Below are 21,426 nucleotides of genomic sequence, written 5' to 3'. Positions count from 1 at the left end.
CAACTGCCAAGCAGCAGCCATCTCTGGTAGGCTGGAATTTTGAGGTGTGTTCTAATACTGCCCTTTGCTGTGTGCCATTGAGCAAAGGGAAGAGCCAGATTAAACGTTTGGCACTTGACATCAAAGTTATGAAAATGGAATCATCCCTTTTATTAGAAATCTCTCAATTTTCTGTCCACAGTGCATTTCCGAATCTTCAGTGTGGGTTTAGACAACTTCTTAATGGAAATAAAAAGCAACTGGACATTTCATTCATTGCTCATGCAGAAAGATAATGTGAAATAATTTAGTAAAGGGACAAAGTCTGCCACAGGGACAAGGCTGTGGTTGGAGAAATTAGTCCTGAGGGATTGGTGGTTCTGTTTCCAGGATGATCAGCTGCTTTGCCCGTTTCTGGATCATGGGGCTCTGTGCTATTTTGCTGATCTTAGCCAGAAGGCTTCCAATTAGCAAATGCAGAGGTAGATCCCTGTTTGCATTGAGGCTGGTGGTTGAGAAGCTGTGTCTCTCTCCCGGCAGTGCTTGTGGAGTGGGTTTATGCCAGGAGCCCTGAAGTGGTCCAGCACGACGCCCTGCCCGTGCTCTGGTCCTTCCTGGAGAACAAGGCACTGCCGGTGCGAAGCGCCAATGTCCGCACTGTGGCCACCAAGCTTGCCTCTGCCCTCCACAAGGTGATGGGCACCAAGCTGAAGAGATGTGCTGCCAGCCAGCCTCCACATGTGCGGGAAAACCTCTCCAAAATGTTGGGCTGGTGAAGGCATGATGTTCTCCAGAGAGATGACATCGTGCTGAGTTGGACACCTCCAGATCTGCCTTGTTAGCTGTGCCAAAAGAGACCAAATGCTAAGGAAGGGTGTGCACCTGCCCCCTCTCTCTCCATCGCCCTTCCTAGTCATGGCATGGGGGGCCTGAAGCAACTCCAGACTGAGGACAAGGTGAAGGCTGATCATGGCTCAGCCTCACACAGAGGTGAGGGGGAGCTGGGCCAATCTCTGTTGGGAGGAAGGGTCTTGTGGCAGCCCAGAGAGCCTGTGCACATTGCCAGGGAACAGCTGTGCCTGCATGTGCCCCTGCAATGAGCTGTGCTGCTGCCAGTGCCTGTGGAGCTGGAGGGCTGCTCAGCTGTGGGGCAGGCAGAGGAGCAGGAGGGTGCATGTGCAGCTGAGCCATTGCTGGAGATCACAGGGCTCTGGGCTCCCTGCTGTCCCAGGGCAGCCCAGAGGCCAGGGTGCTCCTGTGGCAGCCCTGTGGAAGTGGGCCAGGGTTTTACCTTGTCCTGCCTCAAGTGCCTGCCAGCAAGAGCATGTTTCCCTGTGCAGCTCTTTAGAAGTTTGCAGGATGTCTGTCCCATGAAATATGGAGCTTTAGCTGCTTTAGGTTTGCATTGTGGCCCCTGTTAAAATTTCTGTCTCCATTTTGCAGATCGGACTGGTTACAGTCTTACCGAGAAGGTTCCTCTGGACAATTCCCATGGTGCCTTACCCACAAAGTCCTTGCCTGCTGTACAGAAGAGCTCTCTTTTCTCCAAGTTCAGGAAGAAGCTGCTGCCTGTATGAAGATTGTTTGAAGAATAGGATTTATATGTTAGGTTTTGTAGTAGATGTACATATGTTCTGATCCTTAGATGTAGTTTTGAATAAATGTGTTTTGATTGTACCTTTAAATCTTGATTACATATTTTTAATTGTATATATTTTATACTGATGATGAAAAAAAAGTAAATAAATAAATTAAATTTAAATAAACCAGGAGAAGAATGTGAGACCAGGTCCTGCTAGCCTAGAGATGGTGGGAGTGCAGCTCACTCAATGTGCCAGTGTCTCACCACATCCTTTCGTCCTCACTGGGCCTCTCCTCTTCCTCTTTGGCCATGTTTTCTTTGTGTCATTTGTGCTGCTCTTTGTTACTTGGCATTACGACAGGGCCACCTGTTGACTTATTTGGGGGACAATGGATCCAAAAGATCCTGTATAGTCAAAAGCTTTCTACCTAGGTGTGTTCTGTGCTCAGAAAAAGCCTGAGCAAAGAAACAAAGAGAAATGTGCCCAAACCCCAAAGCTTTGCTCCTTTGCAATCTCACACAGATCTGGCTCACAGGTGTCTTCAATCACAATTTCATAGGTAAGAAGAATTCGTGTCTTTCACTGGGAAAAGATGCACTGATTTGGAAAAACTGTCTGTATGTATATTTACCCAGGACAGCAGCCCAGCTGTGTTGTTTGCACCTTGTTTGCAGAAGGATGAGTGCACTGGGAGGCCAATAACAAGTGACAAGGGTTCCTCAAATCTGTACTGCAGCCTGGGTGCCATTCAGCCCGAGCTAGGGGACAATTTGTTCATCATGGAACAGTGTTTGCCACTGAAATGAATTCCTGCACAGCTGGAAGAAGCAATTCTGGATGCAGCTCCAGCTGTTGCTGGGCTGCATGATCATTGACAATGCTGCCTTTCCAGAAATTATTCTGCAGTTTCCTTTCATAGGCATTTGAAGCTTTTGAACTTCACATTGCAATTTGCTTTGCCTTAGGGAAAAACACTTCTAGGCCCAGTGCAAAATGTAACCTTTTGCCAGCAAAGTTCTCACGGTTGCCACCTACTGATGTTACAGAAGAAACGGCATGGGAATGTGTTAATTAGGTTTTCTGAAAGAAAAACTCTATGTCACCTGGCTGCATGTGTTTGCTTAGCTATGGGTCTAGTCCTGGCCTAGTAAAGCCAGGGCAGGGTGGCATGTTGCAGGGAAAACTAGCCTGTGAGCTTGTGGGGTTGCCATCACCAGCAGAGTGAATGTGGCCTTTGGGGATTTCTATGGAGACAAAATTAGGGACCTACTCCATGCCACAATATTCTCTTAGATCGTTCTATAATGTTCTAGAAAAGGCTGTGAAACTTCACATCTCCTTGCACAGCCACTGTTTGAATTGGGGCATTTTTGTCCCTCCTCAAAGTCATTGCTCTTGCACACCAGAAACATGAACATCCACCAACAGGAATGATGCACGGTCCTCCTGCTGCTGCTTCAGAGCACTGGGAAGTGCAGACCTGGGTATGACCACCATGAACACTCAATTAGCATTTCATGCTCCTTCAAGCTACCCAGATCTCAGGGCTTTTTGTTTCAAAGCAGCCACTGTACTGGCTCTAGGGAAGAACAGGAAATGGGAAGCAGCAACTGCCAGCCTTGCAAGGGTGTAGGGGAAAACCACAAGTGTCTGCATCAAAAGATGAATGGGAAGAGTGTAATTGCCAAAGGCCAAAGCCTCATTAGGATAGCAGGATCAGGTCTTTACTGCATGCTTGCATGAAGATCATTTGGGACCTCCTTTTTTGTATCTCATGCAGAAAAGGAGCTCTTAATAATACCATAGTACTTAAAAGCGCATTGGGATGTAGCTCTGTAGTGGTTCTCAATGAAGCAGTCTGCCTGCTTTGTCACTGCCAGCCCTGGTGAGCCTGCGAGGGATCCTAGTGTATCCCATGCCTGCTTTGCCTCCAAGCAAAGTTTGCGTTTCCTTCTTAGTGTAGAGTAAATAGAAGAGTAATAAAATGGACAATTAAACTGACCACTTTGGAGGATATGCTCATGCTTTCACATGTCAGTTCTGTACCTCATGCTCCCGAGGCCTGTTACTCATTATGGAATATTTTAATAAAAAACCTCAGTTCTCCTGTTGCATCTGAATAAAATTGCATAAAATCACAGAGAATTCTGCTGGCAGGAGCAAGACAAGAGCCTTCCAACACTCACTTGCAGCAGTCCTCGATTTCTGCAGCCCATTGTGAAAAGCTGCTGTAGACTGAGTGTTTGGAGTTGGTTTGGGCCTTTATGAAAGATATGTGGAACAGAGTGCAGGGCTCTCCTAGCAGAAAACTGTTTGTCCAAGCCCAGGGACATGGTGCTGGCAGAAGCGGAGCAGCCCCGCTCCCAACCCAAGAGTCTGTGAGCTGAGCCACGCCAGGGAGAAAAGGCACTGAGGGGCTCCAGCCCAGCTGCTTCACCTGCTGTGACTGTTCCATGGAGCTCTGCCACTGGCAGAAAGTCGATGCCAGACGAGCCAGCGAGCTTTCATCAGCTGCTAGAACTACTCCATGACAGCTCCTGTTCTTCCCGAGAGAGATCCCGGCTCCACCTTGTAACACATGTCATAGGGGGATCTGTTTGTTAATAAACTGTTGGGGTTTTTTTCCACTTTCATCTATTAGTAATAATTTCCTATTGCTGGAAAGGGATTGTTGCAACAGTTTAGAGGAGACGACTTATTGCACAGTATCCTGTTTTAAGTTGTCTCAAACTCTGTGAGACAGATGGCTTCACATAGGAGCATCCCCAAGGCTGCTGAGGGAAAGGCACAGAGGAAGACAAACTGAGTATTTCTCAGGGAAATCCCTTGACACCAAACCAACCTGAGTTGTCAAACAGTGGACCTGCCATTTGGAGACAGGGGGAAACCTTTCAGTGTGTTTGGTCCAGGCTGGGTTATGCTCAAGGCAAAGGTGTGTCAGTGCACTTGATTCCTTCTCTCCTCATTGTGGCCAGCACGCACAGGAGCCCAGAGCTCCTCCAGAAAACATCACAGCACTCAGTGAGAGAAAACTTGTGCCCAGTTCTCACCTAGAGCTGTGGTGCCCAGCATTCCACCGCACTGGAATGAGGAACTGTTCCAGCTCTTTTAGAAGGAGCTAAGGAGGTTTGGCCTTCAGATCAGCTCCTTCCTAGCTCTTGATTTGCTGCCCTGGGTAAGCTGCTGCTTGTGGCAGCACTTGTTTCACAGCTGACAGTCCTGCTCTGAGGGTGAGCAGCCATTGCAGGAGCTTTTGCTGGTGACATTAAACATTTTAGATCTTCCTGAGGAAAGCTCAGGGCAGAACTTGTCAAAGGAGCATTGCCTGGGCCATGCTTTTAGAATTAGATGTTTCCTCCACTGGCATTCATGTCCAGGGGCCTGTGACCCCAAGTGGGCTGCTGCCTCCTAAAATCCCAAATGCCACAGGATGTCTCCCAGACCCAAGCTGCCAGCACCTCCAACTCGGGCTGCCCTGGCAGTGCCAAGTGCCTCTTGCAAAGTGACACCATGAAACTGGGGTGGTGAGTTTTGTTTCCAATGGAAAATGGCCTGCGTTCAGCCAAGGGGCCTGTGGCCCCAACTAGTCTGCTGCCTCCTGAAATCCCAGACGGCGCAGGATGTCTCCCAGAGGCAACCTGGTACCACCTAAAGCTCAGGCTGCCCTGGCAGTAGGAAGCACCTCCTGGAAAGGACATCAGCAAACTGCCTGGTCAGTTTTTTTTCCCATGAAAAACAGCTGGCGTTCGTGTCCAGGGACCTGCATCCAGCCCAGGGTCCTGTGGCCCCCCATGGCCTGCCACCTCCTAAAATTCCAAATTGAGTGGGATGGGGCCTGTGCTGCAACAACTCCCCTGGGCCCTGGAGTCTCAGACCTCAGGCAGGCACCGATGACCAACAGGGAAAGGCAGGCAACAGGATGCTTCTTGCTTTAGCACAAGTCTCAATCCTTTATTGTGCCAGCGACCAAGACAAGAAACAAGGGGGTAGTCATGGGTTTTATATGACAGGCTAGGGGTGGCATTTAGGGTCAGGGTCCAATAGCAGAAGGAGCAGGGGACTGCAAATGGGTGGATCAAGGAGGACAGCCAATGGAAAAAACTAAGGTGAGGACATTGCAGTAGAATTGAAACCAATGGGGGTACAGGAAAGGAAGAACATTCTGGAGCCATTCCTTCTTTGACAAGATGGGGTGGAATGCCTTTTTCCGGACTTCCAGGGACATGCCCCACAGGGTGGAGGGGTGGAATCTTCTTTAAATCACACCCCTCAACCCATGCTGTCTGTCTGGGTAGAATCCCTGCCACCTGGGGCGGGGGCACTACACAACTCCCCCTTTTTTATTTCTTTTAGAAACAGGAGAACAATCTTTAAGTTATGGCCCCAGAATACTCTTCAACTTAAATTCCTTCATACTTACGGGGTAACTTCTAGAGGCATTAGGACAACTCATAAAGGGATTCCCGGGGACATAAGAATGAACAGTGAAACACTATTAACAAGTAAATGACAATTATAGAACTGATAATTTTAGCTAAACTTCAGACAATAAACAATCTTAATGGAAAGATTAAACATGAAAGGGGTACATACAAGAAAATAATTTTGACATATGTAAAGATTGAAAGGTATAGGTAAGAAAATAAGTTTAACGTAATAATCAAAGTAACACTTAAGGAAAGTCTTTTCTTTCATTTCTTTGTTCTCAACTTAATGCCGTTAATCTAAGTAAACTAGTCCTTTTTTCTCACTCTCACTGTCTCTCTTTTCTTTTTCCTTTTTTTCCTCTTTCTCTTCCCTTTAAGTCTTTCAAGTATTCTATACTATCACTCCTTGTCTTACAATCAGAACTCCCACGGCTGCTGGGCACTTTTTTTGTGCCACATCCCTTACTTCTCCTTCTGGCCAGCTGTGCTGTCAGGCTGTGATATTGAATTTTAAGGCAGCACAGGCACTGGCTCTCTCTCTCTCCTGGGGAGTAGGGGGTGGCTCAATGCTTTTCAGGGCTGTTCCACTTTTTCATCTTACAAGGCCTTCACCTCCCCTCCTTTGCCTGAAGCTCCAGCCTACTTCACCCAGCCGCAAGGCTTCGCCTCCCCCACCCAGCCCTGGCTGGGTAGGGAAGGTCTGACTTGCTTCACGGACTGGGACCAAGAAAGTTCTCTTAGGAGTTCTCTGCTCTTTTCACCCCTGGTGTTCTCAAAGGCACTCCATACCTTCAGTGGCCAAGCTAAGTGCCAATATTCAAATCTAAGCACTGATTGCTTTAATCACAGCTTCCCAAAAAAACTCACTTCCTTCTTACCCTATGACAGACACATACTTTTACAATATGATATTGTCTTTCTGCGGGGTTCCTTGCAGAAAGGACAATAGACAGGGTATAAAGAGTGCATTCTAAAAACTCGATTTTTCCAATTAATTAAAATAGAGGCATTTAAAGATTTAACATGAATAATGGGAGTTAGGATTGTTTCTGTCATATTAAATTCTTGTAACTTTAGTTGAGAACTATTTACATTTTTGTATATATTAAAATTGAAAGAGATAATAACAGTCTGTAAAAACTAAATCAACTTTAACCAACAAAAGAATAATACTGGTATTGAATAGCTTACATCACTTCAATTAATACTATTAAATCAAGTTACTCCTTTTTAATGAAGACTGGGGAGCTGTAAAAGGTTAATCAAACAAACACATCTTCAAGGTGATCTAGAACTTGGTTAAACTTAAAATTATCTAAATACAACTGAAAATATATTTACCAGGAAGGAGGAATAAAAGGGGAAGTGTTATGATTTCTATAGAAAACTTGTACAGTTACATTCATTTGCTGTCTGGAGCAGGCTTGGTGATGATTTCTCCTCTGCTGGCGGCGCTTGGGAGCTCTAGGTGTCAAACTTTGTTGAATGCAGTTTGCCACAGCATGCTGGAGATGCCTGCCACTGCAATCCATGGCGGTGGTCACTGGCGCAGGCACAAATTCATTGAATATGAAGTTTCTTTGGGGAGTCCGGATGGCAATGGCCACATTCCAAGGAGGCTCTCGACACTGGAACACGTCCCAAACTGTCTGATGGATCAGCCTGGCTTTAGAGGGGCTGTATGGTGCTGGTGGAGGCAACTAAGGGGGAGACCCTCTCAGGAGAGGGAGTAGAAGCCCTGATGTTGTATGTTGGGTAACTGTAGCAAGTTGTCTGGGGGTCCATTCGGGGGGTTATGGGCGCTACCATTTTGGCAGAGTAAAAAAAAGAATGGTTTCCGGAGCGGGGTCTCTGGTTCCATCTTCCCTAGAAGAGACGTGCCCTATGGTGGAACGGTCAGAGCCTCCAGAGGTGGTGCATTCGGGAGAAGAGGCAGAGCCAGAGGCGAGATCAGAGCCAGGAAGAGAAGGTGAAGAGCTGGAAAACAGTTTCAAGGTGGTGTGACCATTACCATCTTGAAAAGGAGGGTCTGGGATGGCATGGCCAACACTACTCCAGATCAGGGACTGGGGAGGGTATGGGAAAATCAGAGAGGGGCAGAATAAGGGGAGCTTCACAGAAGCTAGAAGGGGTTTTATGGGAGACGTGACCAAAGGCAGGAGGCCTCCATGTGCTGCATGATGGTGTAAGGTCTCTTGGATGGCAGAGGATATGGGCAGCAATTCAGGTGCCATAGTGAGTGTTCTTCACACAAACTAGGTCCCAAAAGTTGATGGTAAATATGGAGTCTTGCAGATGCACCAGGAAAAGTGTTGTAAAGCCGCCAAACAATTCTTTTCAGATCCCATTTAGAAAACTCTGTCCCATAAGAATCTAAAAATAAATTAAAATGTTTATAAATGTCCTGTTCTTCCTTTGTAATTATTGTTCCCATCTTTATCTTTGTCCCTGTAAACTTTCCCCCACGCAACACTAGGACTGGGGGTTCCTGCAATCTTGGCCTGAAAGCTCTTGGGGATGAGACCTGGGTCTTCTTTATAAAATTGTCCTAGCTTGACAGCACTTTTAAAAAAAAGACTTATGGGGCTGTTGGTCTTGACCCGGTCTCTGCTGCCTCTGATGCTCAGCTCTTCTCCTTTCTTACCAAGGGGAGCGTGTCTGGTACCCTGGCAATCAATGATCATCAGGGCCTCAGGGCCCTTAGCATTGCTGCCTCACGTTGGGCACCACTTGTCGTGGCAGGTGGCTGTCTAGAGTACCTTCCCAAAGAAGTGTCTTGGAAAAGACTCCTCAGGAGCACAAGGCACGACTGCGCTCATGCAGGGTGATTTCTGCTCTTCCGAGATCCAGGCGACGCAGAAAGAGAGATGGGGTCTTTGTGTGGGGTTCCAAGGAGAGCCTTCATTGAGCTTCTTCTTCAGGAAAGTCTGGGGCCTAGGAGCCACTCAGGCAGGGAAAGCACAGCTTTATATAGGGTTCTTGAGGGGCGGGACAGTACACCAGGGCCAATGGGATGAGGGCACAGGGGTGGAGAGAGTGGGAAGGGCCAATGGGATACATTGAATCTGCATATCACAGCAAGGCATGCTGGAAGAAGCCTTTCTTCTCACCTTGACAAGAGTGGTTATTGCTTGAGGGGTTTTCCATCCAGGGGACAGTTGTAGCCTTTTCCCTGTTGGCCCACTGGCCTTCACAACTCCACTACCTTTATTCATTAAAAAGGCTTCTCCCATGGCTTTTTTACAATAGCGTAAAAACCATGAAAATGTAAGCAAAACAAAAAAAAATTACAATTAAAATCCACAAAATGTTTTTAACTACATGTCCTGAGTTGACTATATAATGCTTTTATCCCCAATCGTCTTGTTCTGTTTATACCAAATAATAAGTTTTACACCTTTAAGACTCTCCCAGACAGTGAAGAGGGGAGGGAAGAAGCGCACAGTTTGTTTTCAGACTGCTCTCACTCCTCCACATTCCTGCTCCTAAACTGTGTTTTCTGCAGATGGACAAACAACCGGACAGAACTCCTTTTTCCTTTTTTTTTTTTTTTTTTTTTTTTTTTTTTTACTTTTAGTTAGTTTTAGCTAGCTGAGGCAAAGAAGTTCCCTAGACTGTATTTTTTTTTCCTTTTTTCTTAGACCAGTTCAAGCCTGCTCTAGACTGAACACCCAAAAGAACACCAAGAGCTCCAGCTGTGGACCCCTGGCCGGGCCTGGGCCGCGGCGTTTCCAGCACCAGAGAGACTGATCAAAGACTGAGTGAGCCGAGCTGCAACTCGGGGAAGGGACTGTTCTGAGTTTGCTTTTTTTTTGGAGCAGTGAGAAGTTTTATTGTTTAATATTGTTTGGGTTCCATTGTTTAATAAACAGGTTTCTTTCCACTTTTTCTCCAAAGAAATATTTTCTCCCGAACCAGTTAGAAAAAAGAAAGGCAATTGAATCTGCTTTTGTAGAGAAGCCCCTTTAAGAGTTATCTCCCAAACTTGCCCTAAACCAAGACAAATACAGTTAGTGGCGCCCAACGTGCGGCTTGAGAAAGTAGAAAAAAACCCTTTATTGATCGCAGGTTGGTTATGCTTGCTGTGTACTAAGTTAAAGTACCCAGTAGCCATGTTGTTTGAATTTGTAATGTCTCTTGGGGAGGCCTTTATGTGGCTCTGGTCTCTAGACCTTTTTGAGGTTTCAATACCTTTCTGGTCACTAAAATTATTGTCCCTATCATGTAGTTTTTGCAGTAAAAAGACACGGATTAGATTAGCTATTGTGCTGGCCTTGGTGATAATGCTTTATAGGGCATTTACAAAGATACTGGCGTCTGTTTATGATATGTGTGGTTTATGGTTTCTTTGTCCTACCCTGCATCCCAGTTCTAACAGTATGTTTTGAGAATTTATTAGTAATTACACCCAGCTAGTTAGAGGAGGAGCGGGGAATGAGGCTTTCCAGCCTTTCCTTTCCTTCTTCTCCTTTGAATCTGTTACGTCACTTTTGGAGAATGTTCAGTTTCCCCTGAATGTTAAAGACACCATCTTTCTGGTATTTAATCTGGTAAGCTTCCTCTATATGGTCTACAGCTTCTCTAGAATGAGGGCTGAGATGTCTAGAAGGGCTGATGAGACCCCTGACCCAGAAGTAGACCCACATGTGGAGAATCCTGAGTGGGGTGGAGAATGGGAAAATATGGGCCAAATCCTGAAAGAATTCTCTGACCCTATAGTCTGGGACTTTCCCCATGAACAAATTCAGAACCCAGCTACGGTGAAGAAATATCTGAAAGAGAAATATCATAATGACCCTAAGGAGAAAAAGATCATTGCAGTGAGCTAAGCCCTAGCATATGCTTATCACACACTGCTAGATACTCTAGGGCAGCAGACAGAAGAAAGAGGGCAGAGAGATACATCAAGAGCTATCCCAGTCACTCAGGCTCCAGCCAACACCCCAGGCTCAAAGCCAGCAGTTAAACCAGACAATAAGCCTCAAGCAATGGCTGTTGCTACTAGCACTAGAAGTGGGAAGTGCACTGACAAGACCGATCGACCAGTGGATGATGATGATGATGATGATGATGATGATGCAGGAGAAGGACCCTCAACATTTCCTGACATAAAATCAGGAGTCAAAGCAACTGGCACAAGATCAGAAGCCAATATTGAGTCCTTCTCCCTGAAGGACCTGCGTGGCCTAAGGAAGGATTACACCCGACCATCTGATGAATCCAGAATTAGCTGGTTAGTCTGTCTTTGGGATGCTGCAGCCAAGGCTACAATTCTGGATGGCACTGAAGCGAGGCATTTGGGATCCCTGTCACATGATCCTGTCATCGACCAAGGCATGATGAGGGGAGCTAACCCTCACAGCCTCTGGGCACGGGTCTTGGACAGTGTAGCGCAAAGATACCTGTGTGCCGATGATCTCTACATGCAGCAAACACAGTGGAAGACCATAGAACAAGGGATTCAATGCCTGAGAGAAATGGCAGTGGCTGAGATTATCTTCTCAGATGACATAACAACTAGGAATCCAGACTTGGTACCATGCACATCTGTGATGTGGCGAAAACTGGTGCGACTTGGGCCACATGAATATGCTTCTGCTCTAGCTATCATGAAGCGGGATGACAGGGATGAGACCATGCTTAACATGGCAAAGAAGCTCCGAGCTTATGCAGATGCTGTACACGGCCCAACACATGCCAGAATCGCAGCAGTGGAAACACGTCTGCAGAGATTAGAGGATAAGATAGAGGAGAATCATAAGAAGCTCAGAGAGGAGATTAAAGAAGACCTTCTCCAAATCTCAGCAGTACAGATCAAAAGTTCTGGTACCCAACACAGACGTTCCCCAGATAGAGAAAGTACACCCCACCAGCTGAGCTGTGGTTTTTCCTGCGCGATTATAGAAAAAACTTGAGGCTGTGGGATGGAAAATCCACCGCTGCTCTGGCCCGAAAGGTGCATGAATTGAAAGAAGACAGAGCTCAGAGAAGAAGTTCCACCACAAGAAAAGCAACTCCAGTTGCCCATAGCCGAACTGCCAGGTATGATGATGATGATGACATATCCGATCCCCTTGAAGGAACCTCTAAGATATATGCCCAAGAAAAGAAAGATAACCAAGCTTAGAAGAGCCCTGCCTCTAACCAGGTAGAGGCTAAGGAAAATCGTGTTTTCTGGACAGTGTAGATTCGTTAGCCTAGCACATCAGAACCACAAGAGTATAAAGCTTTAGTCCACACTAGTGCACAGCGTACCTTAATTCCATCAAGACATGTAAGGACAGAATCCGTTTCTATCGCTGGTGTAACAGGGAGATCACAAGACTTCACTTTAGTAGAAGCTGATGTGAGCTTGACTAGAAATGAGTAGAAGAAACACCCTATTGTGACTGGCCCAGAAGCCCCATGTATTTTGGGCATAAATTATCTCCAAAGTAGGTATTTCAAAGACCCAAAAAGACTGAAGTAGGCATTTAAGATAGTAGCTGTAGTGACAGAGGGCGTCCAGCAATTGAATACCTTGCCTAGACTGTCTGAGAATCCATCTACAATAGAGCCTCTGAAGAGAAAAGAGCAACAGATACCAATTGCCACTTCCACAGTGCATCGTCGACAGTATAAAACCACTCAAGATGCTATGATTCCCATCCATAAGATGATCTGAAAGCTGGAGAGCCAAGGGGTAGTCAGCAAAACCCACTCACCCTTCAACAGCCCCATCTGGCCTGTGCGTAAATCTGAAGGAGAATGGAGACTGACGGTGGACTACCGTGCATTGAATGAAGTGACTCCACCACTGAGCGCTGCTGTGCCAGACATATTAGAGCTCCAGTATGAGCTTGAGTCTAAGGCAGCAAAGTGGTATGCCACTATTGATATTGCCAATGCATTTTTCTCCATTCCGCTGGCAGCAGAATGCAGGCCTCAGTTTGCCTTCACCTAGAGAAGTGTGCAGTACATTTAGAACGGCTGCCCCAGGGGTGGAAGCACAGTCCTACCATCTGCCATGGACTGATCCAGAGTACACTAGAAAAGGGTGAAGCTCCAGAACATCGGCAATATATTGATGACATCATTGTATGGGGGAAGACAGCAGCAGAAGTGTTTGAGAAAGGACAAAAAATCATCCAGATTCTCTTAAAAGCTGGCTTTGCCATCAAGAAGAGCAAAGTCAAGGGACCTGCTCAAGAAATCCAGTTTCTGGGAGTGAAGTGGCAAGACGGAGGGCGTCAGATTCCCACTGATGTCATCAACAAGATCACAGCAATGTCTCCACCATCCAACAAGAAGGAAACACAAGCTTTCCTAGGCGCCATTGGTTTTCGGAGAATGCACATTCCTGAGTACAGTCAGATTGTGAGCCCTCTCTATCTAGTCACCTGTAAGAAGAACACTTTCCACTGGGGCCCTGAACAGCAGCAAGCCTTCGTCCAGATTAAGCAGGAGATCGCTCATGCAGTAGCCCTTGGCCCAGTCAGGACAGGACCAGATGTGAAGAATGTGCTCTACTCTGCAGCCGGGAACCATGGTTTGTCCTGGAGCCTGTGGCAGAAGGTGCCTGGGGAGACTCGAGGCCAACCACTGGGATTTTGGAGTGGAAGCTACAGAGGGTCTGAAGCCAACTATACTCCAACAAAAAAAGAATTTTTAGCAGCCTATGAAGGAGTCCAAGCTGCCTCAAAAGTAATAAGCACTGAAGCACAACTCCTCCTGGCACCCCGACTACAAGTACTGGGGTGGATGTTCAAAGCAAAGGTTCCCTCTACCCACCATACCACCAGTGCTACATGGAATAAGTAGATTGCTCTCATAACACAGTGTGCCCATATTAAAAAGCTGAACAACCCTGGGATTCTGGAAATAATTACAAACTAGCCAGAAGGTAAAAACTTCAGTCTCACTGAAGAAGAAGAACAAGAAATGACACGTGCTGAAAAAGCTCCTCCATATAACCAACTGCCAGTGGAAGAAACACAATATCCTCTTTTTACTGATAGTTCCTGTCTCATGGTAAGAATGAATCAGAAGTAGAAAGCAGCCGTATGGAGCCCCACACAACAGGTTGCAGAGACAACTGAAAGAAAAAGTAGATCAGGCCAACTTGCTGAACTCAAAGCTGTTCAACTGGCCTTGGACATTGCTGAAAGAGAGAGGTGGCCAAAGCTCTACCTCTACACTAATTCATAGATAGTAGCCAATGCTCTGTGGGGATGGCTGGAGAGGTGGAAAGAGGCTAATTGGCAGCGTAGAGGAAAACCAATTTGGGCTGTTGAAGAGTGGAAAGACATCGCTACCAGGGTAGGGAGGCTACCTGTGAAGGTCCGCCATGTAGATGCCCATGTCCCCAAGAGTAGAGCCAATGAGGAGCACCAAAACAATGAGCAGGTAGACCAGGCTGCAAAGATAGGGGTGTCCAAGATAGACCTAGATTGGGAGCACAAGGGAGAGTTATTCCTAGCTTGATGGGCCCATGATGCCTCAGGTCATCAGGGCAGAGAGATGCCACCTATAAGTGGGCACGAGACCGAGGGGTGGATTTAACCATGGACAGTATTTCTCAGGTTATCCACGACTGTGAGACGTGTGCTGCCATCAAACAGGCCAAGAGGGTGAAGCCCCTATGGTATGGTGGGCGGTGGTCCAAGTACAAGTATGGGGAGGCCTGGCAGATTGACTACATCACACTGCCCCAGACATGCCAAGGCAAGCGCTACGTGCTCACAATGGTAGAAGCCACCACAGGGTGGTTGGAGACCTACCCTGTGCCTCATGCCCAGAACACCATCCTGTGTCTTGAAAAGCAAGTCCTGTGGAGACATGGTACCCCTGAGAGGATTGAGTCAGACAATGGGACTCATTTCAAGAACAGCCTTATCAGCACCTGGGCCAGAGAACATGGCATTGAGTGGGTGTACCATATCCCCTACCATGCACCAGCTTCGGGCAAAGTGGAAAGGTACAATGGGCTGCTAAAAAGCACCTTAAAAGCCTTAGGTAGGGGATCTTTCAAAAATTGGGAGCAGCATCTGGCAAAGGCCACCTAGTTAGTTAATACCCGAGGCTCTACTAACCGAGTGGGCCCTGCCCAATCTGAGCCTTTGCATAGAGTAGATGGAGACAAAGTCCCAGTGGTACATGTCAGGGGTTTGTTAGGGAAGACAGTTTGGATCAATCCTGCCTCGAGTACAGACAAACCCATTTGCGGGGTTGTTTTTGCTCAGGGACCAGGTTGCACATGGTGGATAATGCAAAAAGATGGAAGAACACGATGTGTACCTCAGGGAGATCTGATTGTTGGGTGAGAACCATGTATAAATATCACTGTTTGATGAATGTTGCCACCATTGTCTGTCTATAGCTGTATATTAGATGTATAATGTATGTGTGTGTAGAGTTAGAATATATATATTAGTTTTAGTAGTAAGGTGACGATATGGGGATAAGGGGTGGAATGTCCTGTGTTGACTATATGATACTTTTATCCCCAATCATCTTGTTCTGTTTATACTGAATAATAAGTTTTACACCTTTAAGACTCTCTTCCAGACAGTGAGGAGGGGAGGGAAGAAGCGCGCAGTTTGTTTTCAGACTGCTCTCACTCCTCCACATTCCTGCTCCTGGACTGTGTTGTCTGCGGATGGACAGACAGCCGGACAGACCTCCTTTTTTCCTTTTTCTTGCTTTTAGTTAGTTTTAGCTAGCTGAGGCAAAGAAGTTCCCTGGACTGTGATTTTTTCCTTTTTTCTTGGACCTGTTCAAGCCTGCTCTGGACTGAACACCCAGAAGAGCACCGGCAGCTCCACCTGTGGCCCCCTGGCCGGGCCTGGGCAGCAGCATTTCCAGCACCAGAGAGACTGATCAAAGACTGAGTGAGCCAAGCTGCAACCCGGGGAGGGGACTGTTCTGAGTTTGCTTTCCTTGGATCAGTGAGAAGTTTTATTGTTTAATATTGTTTGGTTTCTATTGTTTAATAAACAGGTTTCTTTCCACTTTTCTCCAAGGAGATATTTTCTCCCGAACCGGTTGGAGGGGGGAGGGGCAATTGAATCTGCTTTTGTAGAGAAGCCCCTTTGGGGGTTATCTCCCAAACTTGCCCGAAACCAGGACACTGCATCAAATATATCAACACATTTTGAGCAGAGGAGCAAGAGGATGCTCCTCTCCACAAATCCAGCCTGGGGACCAGGTATACATCAAATCCCCTGGGGGAAAGCCTCTTATCCCAAAATGGAAAGGACTCTATTTAGTACTTTTAATCACTTATACAGCCTTTAAAGCTTGAAGTGTTAACCTCTTGCCTACACTGTTCCAGAATTAAAAGACTTCTGCAAAAGGCAAGAGGAGTACACAAGTGGACCTCAGAAAGAACAGAAGAAACCAAGATGCGCTTCACACCATCATCATCTTCCCGATATTTCTGATCTGAATCCAAGCCACAGTAGGTGACTGTCACTACCATCATGATCTCCTTGGCCTGCGAGATCCTGCTAGATGGAACATTCAAAAATATTTGGGACCTAATTGGCTAAAAGGGAATAATAAGGTAAAAACACTTTATGCTATTTTAAGGATTAATGACTGAGCAGTTGAAGATTGAGGAAAACCTGACTCCATGCCAGCCTTTCTTGTCCCACCTGAAAGCAGGACCTCTATGGCGTGTGAATTTGAAACTCACAAACCTCTTTTAGTTGTGATTATTACTGTGACCATGCACATCCGTGAGATTTCTAACAAGCAGCGTGTGAATCCATTTTAATGTGATTCCTATCAGGATTTTGCGCTATGCAAATTAAAATGGGAGACTATAACCTAGCACAAGATAGTTCCCTTCTTCTGCAGGGCACAGGTGGGGTGGGAGGACCATCATCACACAGAGATACAGGAATTGAGCCCGCCAGGAATGCGACCAACACATATTGTTTCCAGCAGGCAGTTCTTGTGCCACTAGAATAATAAATTGTCCTGTTGGTATGCTTAGTACGTGGAACAGGTCTCACAGAGCATCTGCTTTTGAGAACTGAATTTCATTCTTGGCATATTCCAGGCCATCAGAAATAGTCACCAATCCAGTTGGAGGGGAAGCCGGGAGCACAATCATCCTGTTAGGGTATATCATGCCCAATGTCATGACCGCGTGATGGCAACCCAGATATGCATGGACTCCTGACAGCACAACTACATCCTCTTATGGGCTGAGGTACTCAGAATACTCAGCCATTTGTACTGGGAAATTTAGTAAAGTAAGTGTCCTTTGTAATACTACCAGGGGCCAGTGTAAGGTTTCTGAAGGTTTCTGAAACGCTTGCCTAAAGGCAGGCAATGTATCTGAAGAAACCAGTTACCACGCCTTGGGTACTCGACAAGGAGCGAAACAGAACGGGTCACACAACAGACATTTAAAATTAAAACAAACAACTTTACATGAGCAAACAATGGCATAGCACGGGACCCATGTGTGAAATAATATAGTCTTTCACTCTGTGGTAAGAAAAACAAATGAACAATTGTTGCTTTTAGATCCACAGTACTCTCTGAAAATGCTGGAGGTAAAGATACAGGCTAATAGATCCAAAATTAAACAGCAATACTACCCATTCATACAGCAAAGCCTAAAAGGCTGGGAGTCATGGATGCATTCCCAGACACCAAATCATAGGTCTAAAAAAGGCTTAAGGGGATGGTTTGGGTCTGAACTGGGAATATGAAATTCTATTGATCAAGAAGTCTTAATAAATGAAGCACTGTGAGTTCTTATATTGGACAGACACAAACTCCTCTCAGATCAGCCCTGATAACACTTGCACAAACCCAAAGCCTGGCAGCTAACCTATCAACCACCCTGGCCAACAATACACAGCAGGATTGTTTCCAGCAGTCGTTGGCTTTATGGGGAAACTACACGGTAACATTTCTTTAGCATTTCAGTGTAGACCAGCTCAGCTGTGGCTACAGTTTGTAATCTCAGGAAAACTTAAAAAAAGGAGAGCTGGGGGAAATTACCATGAGAATTAACTAAATCATGCCTAAAAATGAAACCACAAAGGAGTTTGAAAAAGACTTCCACACTTGGTGGCAATTGGTCAGTTTCACATAGAATGAACAGAACGCTGCAGTCTTTTACATTAACCATTAAGAATGCAACAAAATACTGTGTAATTCCAATTTTGGCCTGTGTGAGATCTGCTTGCACAACAATGACAACAGATTCATTTAATGAAACTGCTAATGGTAATAACTTCTCTATTTGTAATTCACAACCAAAAGTGGATATGACTTGAGCTGCACCACACAATAACTTCTCTTCAGATTATGCAGAATGTGTATGATGTGTATCATGAAGCACCCAAATTCCAAACTGCAAGGAACATTGATGTACTAAAACAAATGCTGTACCAGCCTAATATAGAATGGCCAGTGGCAGAAGTCAAAAATGCATCTCACAGAGCCTTATGGACACTCAAATTGCTATCAAAGAAGTTACCAAAATCATCACCAAAATAGAGAAAGATAGAGAACATCATGAGTCAGATGTCTTCTTGTGATGGACAAATCTTCAATCACCAACAGCTCCTCAGATTTTTATCTTCCTCAGCAAACCCGTTCTAATTTTTAAAAAAATGAACCCTCCTCTAAACCATCATGAACCTATGGATGTGGTAGAAAATTAAAAGAGCAGCATAACAGTACATATGTCCTGTGGACTGTGGAGGAAATCTTGCAAAAGAATTTGCATCAGGATAAAGAGAAAGGGAGGATGAAACAAGGCCTTTGTTTGACACAAGCACAAGCAATTCACATAAGCAAACAAGTACTTAGCACAGACACAGGTAAGTACTTAGCACCAGTTAGCATAAGAAAAACCTGGCGGGCCTAACTTGACAGGAGAGGGACTTGAAGAAAGCTTTAGACACATTCTAGCAGAAGAAGGAAGGGCAAGTAGGGAATGAGCCCTGTGCAGGGAAGCCATGAGGAAGAAGTGCTGCTTTAGGGCATGGAGATCGCTCTGGCCAGCTCCTGGACATCAGCTTCAAGTACAGGAATCTGACAGAATGTATTTCTAACCCCCTGCCTATGCAATCACCTCAGCAGGGTAAAGATGGATGGTATTTTTGATGCAATTCCTACATCAACCCACTGAAATTTATACATGGCAGAGAAGCATTTTGGTGGGGTGCAGACCCCTGCCCTCCCGTCAGCTCAATAAAAGGGCTTTTGGTGGACAGTGCATTTGTCTGCAGATTTCTTTGAATTAGGGAGACCCCTCGGGACTGCTGTATCCTGAGGGAACACCATGGGCCCTGACCTGTGCCTCAGCTTCCAGGGCTGCTCTTGGCCAGCATCCTGACAGGGGAGGCCGGGGCTGGGCGCAGGGAGCGCCCGCCACAGGGGCTGAGCCCGCGCCGAGCCTTCCCTGCTGCCGCTCTCTGCAGCTGGCAGAGGACACGAGCCGAGCGGCCGAGCAGCTGCGCCGGGCCCTGCGCTACCTGGAGAGCCCCCAGGAGCCCCTGCGAGAGGCGGCCATCAGGTTCATGGGTGAGCCCCGAGGCCGGGCTCCCTCCCCGGCCCGCCGCAGCTCGGCCCCAGCCCCGCCCGCTGCCCCGGCAGCGCCATCCGGGCCCGGCGCCGTGGAGCCCCGCCTGGCCCGGGCGCTGCTGCCGCCCTCTGGCAGCCGTGCCCTTGGGCGGCAGCGTGCGGCAAGGGCCCGGGCTGAGCCCTGCCGGGCCAGCAGGGCGTGTGGCCGCAGCGCTGGCAGCGCCGCTGGCAGGGAGCTGTGCCGCTGCCGCCGTGACAGGCTCTGTGTTCACAGGGATGGCCACGCGCTACCTGTCGAGGAAGAGGGAAGAGCTCCAGTTCCACAGTCAGGGTGAGTGAGGGCAGCGGGCTGGTAGCGGGGCTGCCAGGGAGAGCTGCAATGCCCGGGCAGGGAGCTGCCATCCCTGTCCCGGCTGCGGTGGGCTTCGCTCCTTGTGTGCATGAGGGATGGCGTGGCCAGAGCACACAGAGCGATTGCAGGGACACTGCTGGGGGGATTCGTGGCCAGCGTCTTGTGGCTGATCCCGTGGGCCCCTCCTCTCTTCTGGCCGATAGAAGAGCTGAGTGGGACACCCTTGATGTAGTGGTTTTGCTTTGCCAATTTAGGATTTCCTGGCCAATGTGCCAATTGCTGTGGTGGGTTCAGTGCTGGTTAATCAGCAGTTCGCTCACCAGAATATATTTACTCATTTCCCCTTTGAGATAGAATTAAGAGAAAGCCAAAGCAGGGTCGAGCCTTTAAAAGGGTATGAAGAACAATTTAAGAGTAACTAAAAGAAAGAGTAATAAGAGTCAGAAGAAAACCTTCGGAACACTTCTCCTCCCCCTACAACCTTTTCTTTCCCACTGACAATGTAAAGAGACCAAACCAAAATGTTGAGTCAGTTTACTACCTCTGCAATAGTCTTTTGTCTCTTTGCTTAAGGAGAGAAGTCCCTCTTATTAATGTTATGGAGACTTCTCCATAAGAAAACAGTTCTCTTGTGGCTCTCAATTTCCATGAATAGCAGCCACCCAGGGAAATGTGCAATGCTGAAATCACTCCCATTTTCCACAAGCTTTTCCCACAGCTGGGTTTATGTGGCATGTCAACTTATGGGCTACTGTTTTAAAGATGAGCTGTTCAAAAGCAAAGTTCTTGTTCTCTAAAATCATCTTCATCTCTAGCAAGAGAGATCTTCTGTTCCTGGGGACACAGGATCTTCATCACTCTTCTCTCTGTCTCTGTTGAAACTTCTCAAAGAATCACAGCTATGTTAACATCTGCTGACTTTAGCATGGAGGTCTTTGCTCAATACCTACCATTTGAACACTTTCATCTCCCCATACCTTCATGCGTTATAGGGAAAAAAGTATCATTCTCCATATACAGGAGAATTACAAGAGAATTTTGGCCTAAAACTAAAGGCATCTCCTCATCTTTCCCATCTAGGACTTCTTCTTCACGGACCTCAGCCAGGCCTTGGCTGGGCCAGCAGTGTTACCTCTTTGTCGGCCAGAAGGGAAAAGAGAAAGTTCCCTGAGTTTCTTTTGTTTTTAAGATGTGTTTTTCACAGAGGCTTTTGTGTACAGCTTTCCAGATTATCAATTCCCAAAGGCAGCCATTGATTGGTTTCCTAGCAGACACGGAGGAAGCTGCCAGCAGCTTCTCCCAAAACATGACGTCTGGGGTGCACAAAGCAGCACACCTTGGCAGGAGGCTCTCCTAGGATTCATGCAGATGTGGGTGCTGACTGTGGCTCTCTTCTTTGTTCCAGCCATTTCAGTCCCAAGGAAAGACACTAGTCTGTCCCACTGAAACCTGAATATTCACGCCCGGTTTGCCAGAAGAGCTGAAGAATTAGGTCCATCTTCAGGATGCGGTGAACCAGTGTCCCAAGAACAGCACCAGGAGACACTGAACA

The 21,426-nt window shown here is 46.8% G+C and overlaps 1 long non-coding RNA gene across 1 annotated transcript; it reads left to right on the top strand.

The window, feature by feature from the left end:
- Nucleotides 1–54: 54 nt before the first annotated feature.
- On the top strand, nt 55–1,664 carry LOC135288511 (uncharacterized). Its single transcript, XR_010351580.1, has 2 exons — nt 55–969; nt 1,423–1,664. It is a non-coding gene; the product is annotated as an uncharacterized LOC135288511 (long non-coding RNA).
- Nucleotides 1,665–21,426: the final 19,762 nt, after the last annotated feature.

This window comes from Passer domesticus, chromosome 33 (assembly GCF_036417665.1).
Source record: "Passer domesticus isolate bPasDom1 chromosome 33, bPasDom1.hap1, whole genome shotgun sequence".
NCBI lineage: Eukaryota > Metazoa > Chordata > Aves > Passeriformes > Passeridae > Passer > Passer domesticus.
The sequence above is the reverse complement of the archived record's forward strand: the minus strand, read 5'-3'. Positions and strand labels throughout refer to the sequence as shown.